Raw genomic sequence first — 7,844 nt, 5'->3', positions numbered from 1 at the left:
AGTGATGGTCTGATAATGGGATCCAAAACTCAATATATGGTCAAGTGTAACAGTCTGGTTTTGATCCAGATAGTTGCCTAGGAGGAAATACAAGAGAATGCAAATGCTGGAGCATGGAACAAAGAAACAGAACACTGGAAAAACTCAGCAGGTCAAGCAGCATCTCTCGAGGCGAAAGGTGAAAGTCGATGTTATGGATTAGCATGCTGCATCAGGATTAAACCCAAAATATCAATGTACACATTTGCCTCCTAAGGTGTTGCTTGACCTCCTGAGTTCTTCCAGTATCCTTTTTTTTCGTTCTAATTGCCTCAGAGAAGGTTGGAATCAGAAAGTGGCGAGTAATATTTATGACTAGGCCAAAATACAATGGCTTCATTCTTCCCAATATTTAGTTAAAAGAATTTTTCCTCAATTGTCATTGAATATTGAGCAAATGTATAACAACCTACAGAAAAAGAAAGGGTCACAAAAGGTGGTGAAGAGAACATCTCCAGTGAAGACTGGCACATATTTGTGAGTTGGTATATGTTCAAGGGCCTTGGAGATGAAAAGAAGTTTGGAGAGGATACTAGTTTATATAGGTTGTACAAATTATGCAGATTGATCCAGAGTTAATTTTATGTTGAAAATAATGAGAATAAGCTTGTGACTTCTACTGCAGATCACTGAAAGGAACAATTATTTTTATCAGAGTATCAGTAACTAAAGTTGATGAAATCCTAGGACAGGCTTTGTTTTCCTGAACAATGCTAGTTATTTTTAACAAAGCCCTCAGAAAACTAACAATGATTTCTGTTACTTTTTGGTATTGTTGCTAATTGTGTATGTAGTAACAGGTGTTCAGTCAATGACAGTGGCTCCATTCTTCACAATGTTTAGTCAGAAGAATATTGTGCTCAGTTGTTAGTTGATATTGCATGAATGTCCACAGACAAGGGAAGCGTCAAGGAAGTTGGTGCAGAGCAAAGGTCAGCTCCTCCACTTAAAAAGCCTATATTTCAAAAAAATGCTTAGGAAAACTTTAATTCTTATTTGCTGAAAGAGCAGCTAAAAGAATGTTAGCAAAAGTAATTGATTTTCATACCGTTAATATTTCTGGAAAAAGACAGTAACTGTTTGGTAGTGCATATAGTAAGTGGCTTAAAAACGTGTATTGGTATCATCCTCTTGGATAATTTGAAAGGACTTTTTCACCACAAGTTTCTAATTTAACTAGAGTGAGCAAGTGCAATACTGGGTCTCCTGCGCCTGTTACTCTAAGGCTGTGGGATAGAGAGACTCAAAATATTCCATTTCTGTTATTTCTTTGATGACCTAAACAACAGAAATAGATTCTGAGAAAGCAATGTCAATTAAAAGTGTAGTACTTTTTTCTTCTTCTTGAAATAAACGCGCGCGCGTGCGCGCGCACACACACACACACACACACACACACACACTCACACACACACACACACACACACACACATTACTTTGGCACATTTTGACATGCAAAATAACTTGCTCCAAAATGAACTTCAGTGTTCCTCAAAAAAAATACTATCAACTCAAGTACATTAGTCCTATGTAGTCTATTAGTAAAGAAACAATTAGCTAGGTTTATTATTCAAATTTTTGCTCATTTGTGCAATGATTTAAATTGCTCCAAATATTAACTCCGATATTATGTGGTAATACATTTCCTGGAGTATAGCTAAAAATGATTTTAAATGAACTTTTTAATCCTCAAATAAGAACAGAGGAATTTCATAGTTCAATAGCCTCAATATTCATTTAATGGCTGAGTACAAAGATCACGATAGTGACCTGTGTACTTATGCCTGAAATTTGCCATGCAGCAAATTTTCAAATATGTCCACAAATTTTGAAGAGGTTCCTAGCTAAAGCAGGGACTACCAAACAAAAGGCAGGAAACAAAGATTATATGATGCTAAACTGGATTGTTTAAAACATGTAAAATAGGGGGAATGGAAGACTGGGAGATCTACAGATTTCCACAATTTAAGTTTCTTGATAACTCTGGTGTAGTGACAAGATGGCAGTTCTGCACAGGGGTGTGGGCACAATGAGCTCAGCATGGTCATGTTATCAGCTTCCATGCTTCCTCGCCCATGATAACATTTAACGACACTAAATATATATATGAGTGTGTGTGTGTGTGTGTGTGTGTGTGTGTGTGTGTGCTTATTTCAAGGAGAAGAGAGTATAAAAGCAAGGACACAATACTGGGCCTTTATAAGACACTCGTCAGGCAATACTTCGAATATTATCAACACTTTCGGGCCCCATATCTCAGAAAGGATGTGTGTGTTGTCCTTAGAGAGAGTCTAGAGGAGGTTCACATCGATGATTCCGGGAATGAAGGGATTAACCTATGAGGAACTTTTGGCAGCTTTGGGCCTGTACTCACTGGAATTTAGAAATATGCTGGGGGATCTCATTGAAACCTACCAAATGTTAAAAGGACTAGTTAGGGTAGATGTGGAGAGCATGTTTCCTATGGTGGGGGTATCCAGAACTAAAGGGCACAGCCTCAAAATTGAGGAGCGATACTTTAGAACAGAGGTAAGGAGGATTTTTTTTTTAGCCAGAGATTAGTGAATCTGTGGAATGTTCTGCCACGGACTGCGGTGGAGGCCAAGACCATGGGTATATTTAAGATGGAATTTGATCATTTCCTGATCAGGCAGGGCATCAAAGGAATGGCGAGAAGGCAGGTGTATGGGGTTGAGTGGGATCCAGGATCAACCATGATGGAATGGCGGAGCAGACTTGTTGGGATGAATGGCCTAATTCTGCTCCTAAATCTTATGGTTTTATGGGGCAGAATTTTTAAAGTCCACTTAAGAGAACTTTTTGAGCCGATATGTAGATGGCTATGCTGGACCTAATCTTAGGGAATGAAGCAGGACAGGTCGTTAAAGTGTTAATGTATGTGTGTGAGCATTTTGTGGATGTAACTCATAGCTCTGCAAATTTTAAGGTAGCTATGGAAAGGGAAATAGAAAATCTAGAAAATAAGGTCCTGAATTAGAGGAAGACTGATGTCAATATAATTAAACAGGATGCAGCAAACATACACTGAGGACAGCTACTTGCATATAAACCACAACTGAGAAGAAAGTGCCCTTGAAACTGAAACAGTGAAAGCTCAGGGCCAATCATTCCTGTTAGGGTGAAAGATATGTAAGGCAAGCCCAGAGAATACTCTATGTCATGATTTCAAAGGCTCGATAAGGGAAAAATAAAGCATATGGATAATATGGAGAACTGAAAACAGGTAAAGGCCGTACAGAAGCATAAAACGTGGAGGTGGATACCTCCAAAAAAGGAATTAGGAGGGCAAGGAGGGGCTACAAAATATCACTGCAGATGAGATTAAAGAAAAGTCCAAGGCATTTTATGTTTATTAAAGGAGTAATTATGGAGAGACTAGAGCCTGTTCGGGAGCAAACGGGCAAACTATACATTGAGTCAGAGGATGTGGTGAATATCTTGACTTAACTTAATACTTCGCAGTGGGAGGGAAGTGACAGATAAAACTTCTGAGAGGAATGACAACAGGAGATCATGGATATTCAGAAGGGCTTTATCTGGTAATTGGTTTATTATTGTTGAATTATTGTCAGTAACTGATTTATTATTGTTGGTAATTGGTTATTATTGTTGGATTATTGTCGGTAACTGGTTTATTATTGTTGGATTATTGTCGGTAACTGGTTTATTAAGGGTGCCATGGTAGTGTGGCAGTTAGCACGATGCTATTACAGCTCAGGACATTCTGCACTTTGAGTTCAGTTCCGGTGCCGTCTGTAAGAAGCTTGCACATTCTCCCTGTTAACCATGTGGGTTTCCTCCAGGTGCTCTGGTTTCCTTCCACAGTCCAAAAACATACCGGTTAGTAGGTTAATTTGTCATTGTAAATTGACCTGTGATTAGCCTAGTGTTAAATAGGTAGGTTGCTGGCAGGTGCACCTTGTTGGGTCAGAAGGGCCCGTTCTAAGCTGTATCACTAAATAAAAATAAAAGAAATAATGTACCAAGATAGAGTTAAAAGCTTTTGTTTGTATGCTATCCAGATTCATTGTTCCATGTATAACTACACTGAAATATTACAAAAGAGAAAAGAAAACAATTTTGCAGAACACATTATAGAGTTATATATAATGTGCTGTGTAGGTAGACAAATAAATTATAAGGGCTATGATATGGTGGATTGAGAGATCGAGAGCTTATCTTTATCATATTAGGGGTCATTTTGATGGCCTTATAACAGCAGATCAAAGCTGTGCTTGATCTTGTGGTACAAGTTCTCAAGCTTTTGTGTCTTCCACCCAGTTGGAGGGGGAGAAAAGTGAATGACCGGGGCAGAAGGTGTCCTTGATTTTGTGAGGCAGTGGGAAGTACAGACAGAGTCAATGGAAGGGGGATTGATTGTCATGATAGATTGGCTTGCATTCACAACTCTCTGCAATTTCTTGTGGTCTTGGGCAGAGCAGTCGCCATACCAAGCTGTGATACATCTATGGTACATCTGTAAAATTTGGCGAGCATCATTAGGAATCAGGTAAATTTACCTAGCAGTCTGGGGAAGTAGAAGCACTGATGTATTTTGTTGGCCATAGTGCTCACGTAATTGGACCAGGTCAAATCTGGTGCTGGGTCTGCTTCTTTTCACATCATATATCAATGATTTGATGATGGAATTGATGGCTTTGTGACCAAGTTTGCAGATAACATCAAGATAGCTGGAGGGGCAGGTAGTGTTGAGCAGGCAGGGAGCCTACATAAGCACTTAGACAGATTGGGGGAATGGACAAAGAAGTGCCCAATGGAGTATAATGTAGAGAAATGTATGGTCTTGCACTTTGGTAGAAGGAATAAAGGTATAAACTATTTTCTAAATGGGAAGAAAATTCAAAAATCCGAAATGCAATGGAACTTAGGAGACCTCTTGCAGGATTTCTTAAAGATTAACTTGTAGGTTGAGTCAGTGATAAGGAGGGAAAATGCAATGTCAGCATTCATTCAAGAGGACTAGAATATAAAAGCAAAGGGGCTTTATGAGGCATTGGTCAGACTGCACTTGGAGTATTGTGAGGAGTTTTTAGGCCCCTTATGTAAGAAAATATGTGCTGGCATTGGAGAAGGTCTTGAGGAAGTTCACAAGAATGTATCTGGGAATTACAGGGTTAATATATGAGGAGTGTATAATAACTCTGGGCCTGTACTCGCGGGAGTTTAGATGAATGAAAGGTGATTTTACTGAATCCTATCGACCACTGAAAGGTCTAGATAGAGTGGATGTGGAGGGGATGTTTCCTATAGTGCTCATCATTCTCTTCCCAGCTGCTTAACTTATCACTTACCAGCCTCTGTCTCACCCACTTTTGTCCTGCTATGTACTGGCAAACTTTTCAGTTCTCTCTTGGTATTGATGCAGGGTCTTGAGGGCTGAAATGTGGATTTATACCTTTCACCTCCACAGAGGCTGCTCAATCTGCTGAGATTCTTACGTCTTTACCTTCCAACATCTACCATCTGCTGTCTTGTTTGTCTTAGTTGAGGCTAAGGATACTGAAAGAGGTAGGGGCTTAGTAGCTCAGTTGACAATTTAACTTTTACAGTGCAAATGTGATGGTCTGAAATATCGCATATTTGTAGCACTTGTTCTTGACATTTTTTTTTTGCCATTTAGAGTATTTATAACCCACAATGGCACTTAGAGGGGGGATGGAGATTGTGGCCCATAAGAAACAGCCAACTGTAAAGCAAACCAAGTAAATTTACTTAGTGCCTAGCAGTAGAAACAAACTATACCAACTTCCCTCAAAGGTGCAGTGCGATTTCCACAGGAAAAGGTGAATGTGGGAATTAGTTACTTGTAAATCATGTGCACAAAATCGACTACAATCATTTCCATCTGTGAAATTTCTGTTTAAGTCATTATTCAATTTATTAAATCCCCATCAATCTGGCTGATTGTGGAGGTGTCACTCTATTTTCTCCATCTTAATCAGACCTTTGGGATATAGCCTCATATGTTTGCACTCTGGTTTTGTGGGTTCTGAGGCAACTGCTGAGGTCAATGAGGGAACCACAGACTGTTCTACAGATGGCGCATGCTAGGGCAGGCGGTTTGGTCATTTGTGAAGTGGTGTGCTGTTTATATCATTTATAGAGGATGTGGTCCTGGTGCACGAATTCTAGATTCTCATTGCCGTCCTGAATGCTCCTTCTCCAACTTGAGCTGTCATGTGCTGCGGATATTGCTAGGGGTCAGACAGAATGTACTAGGTCAGAGGGATTTTGAGCATATGCTTGAAACTTTCTTCCCCTGCACATGACCGGGCTCAGAACAGAGTGTCTATTTCAGGAGTGTAATATCAAGCATATCCTCACAGAGCTGACAGAGTGCAATTTCAGCCTTGGTGCTGGAGATACTAGGTCACTTTTATTTGGTTGCATCACAGCAACAATTTGTGACAGTCAGAGTAAACTTTCTTGCTAAGGTCGGCAGGATGTCTTCAAATGATGTCACAGGAGTCCAGTTTCCTGCACATTCCCCTACTGGAGAGCAGCCAATAAAAAGCAGGAGTATTGCTGACTACACAGCATTCATAATCAAATCACGCATAAGTGTTAATGTGATTCTTGCTTCTTGCTGATGTAATCAGCATGTGGAATAATTACTATAACCCCCTTTTTAAATCCATTTTTGGTGCCAGTTCCTTGGAGAACTCTATTGTTAATTTTTTAGCCAGACTGGTTGGAAACTCCGTGTACTGTAAGTAAATCCTTAGAGTGCGACTCCTAGCACCCACAGTATTATAACTTGCATTATAACTTATAATAAATAATAAAATGCTGCAGATGCTGAAAATCTGGAAAAGAAATCAAAAATTCTGAAAATAGTCATAAGGACAGGCCACATTTGAGAAGAAGAAAAAAACATTTTGGGTATTTTGATAACGATCTTTCATCAGTATGTAAATGTTGGCACGATAAACTGAAGAAGCAGATTACTTCATCATCATAAGATCTTAATTATCATTTTGTTGATTTCAGTGGAGCATAAATGCAGCTCTACAACGGGCCAAGGTTCTTCTGTAACAGGTTATAACTCAACAATGAAGGAGAAAATTACCTCTCCCCTCTCCCTCTGCCAGTCTGAGGAATGAAAGACCTAGCATTGCTGTTCTGGAAATACTAGTTGCTCTCCAATCTCTACAGAAGAAAATATCTTATCACTTTAACTTTCACCAAGCTAGAACAGAGATAAAATGTTTCTTCTTAGCTTTCATTTTAATACAGTGGATTCCAGCTAATTAGACCATCGGTTAATTGGGGCAGCCGCTTATTTGAGACCACACTTAAAGAACAAAAACTGATCGAGAAAATAGTCAGGATTCCTTTTGAATATTTGGAGAACGATGCAGCTAATTTGGACAGGTGACTCAATCTTTAACTAGCGTCAGACTATGGTGAGAAGGCAGGTGTATGGGGTTGAGTGGGATCTGGGATCAGCCTAGATGGAATGGTCTAATTCCGCTCATATGTATTATAGTCTTATGGTCTTATGGTCAGATACATGTACTTGTGTGGCCATTACACTGCACATTGCTTACAGAGGACAGTTTTTAAGTAGTGTCAGTTGCATTTTTTGTGTTCATTAGGCAGCGATTTTTGTTACTGATAGTTGGCGAGAAATAACTGTAAGACAATTCAGAAATACTTTGCTTACTGCAATTTCAAATACTAAGGCTTGGAGATGCCAGAAACAGCCAGGAGTGGAAATGAAACAATTTCACTACTTGAAGATTTGGTGGATGCATTGTCAA

The sequence above is a fragment of the Mobula birostris genome, chromosome 12 (assembly GCF_030028105.1).
Source record: "Mobula birostris isolate sMobBir1 chromosome 12, sMobBir1.hap1, whole genome shotgun sequence".
In the NCBI taxonomy this organism is placed as follows: Eukaryota; Metazoa; Chordata; class Chondrichthyes; order Myliobatiformes; family Myliobatidae; genus Mobula; species Mobula birostris.
Note: the sequence above shows the minus strand (reverse complement) of the source record.